Genomic DNA, 1,124 nt, shown 5'->3' on the forward strand with positions numbered 1-1,124 from the left:
TTTCCACATCAATTCCTGGTGTCTTTGTCTTTGCCAATTCCTTCAATGCACCTTGGACTTCCTTCCTAAGTGTCACTGGCTCTTGATCATGTGTTGTTACCTCTTGAAATGGCTGAACATCAACCATTTCCTTTTGGTACAGTGACTCAAATCAGAATTTTTATGCTGAAGTCAACTTATTTACTGGAAACCCAAAAAGCTCATTGCTGCTTCAGTTAATTCCAACTCAGTGACTCTATAGGAGTTAATAGATCTGCCCCACACAATTTCCAAGGCTGTAATTTTTACAGGAGACACAGAGGGCTCATGGTTTGAACTACCTACCCTTTTGGGTAGCAGCAGTACTCTTAGACACAACACCACCTTATTCCCTGGATTGTCCTTAAATAAAGTAATATGCTGGATTATGCCCAGGGTGGGCCAAAATGTCTATAGACTTCAGGGAATCAGAGAAGCTTCACTGAAGTTTAGTTAACAAGCATTTTGTTTTTGATTGACCAAATCAGGCACCAGTAATTCAGTTACTAATTTATTATGTAAAAAGTGGGAATTTGGAGGGTCTACATCATTGCCTTGTCATATGTAAAGAAGGTACCAGGCATGTATCTTAGTCATATGAGAAGTGTGGTTAATTTGCAGCAAGCTGTTTGTATGAACACAAAGGCTTGGTGACTTCTTTAACCGTTGCTGTTTTTCAATGCCATAGGGTTCAGGTAAAATTCAATATTAACACCTAAAAATTCCACAGTTGTATAATGAGAATGTACCCATGTCATTGGAATTCTAGGAAAAGCACTTAATACTACACCAGGCAGGCAGTACACTCCTCTTAAGTAACTTTGAGTATTCTTACAAAAATAATGAATACGAAATGGCACCAGCCCTCAAGAATCACACATTATATATAGAAAATAAATTGGTTCTTTACATAAACACTATTTAGTCAGTCTGTAGTCAGGATCCCTTTTTGCAAGATATACATAAGCTGGTAAACTAATTTAGCAGAAACATTTATTAACAGGATACTGTCAAAGCTTTATATTCTACAAGGATAAATATATTCAAAATAGAAAAAGAAATTCTAAGTTTAAATCATGGTATTATTTCTTAATCACTTCTACCAA

The sequence above is a fragment of the Chrysochloris asiatica genome, unplaced genomic scaffold, assembly GCF_000296735.1.
Source record: "Chrysochloris asiatica unplaced genomic scaffold, ChrAsi1.0 scaffold00099, whole genome shotgun sequence".
NCBI classification, from domain to species: Eukaryota; Metazoa; Chordata; class Mammalia; order Afrosoricida; family Chrysochloridae; genus Chrysochloris; species Chrysochloris asiatica.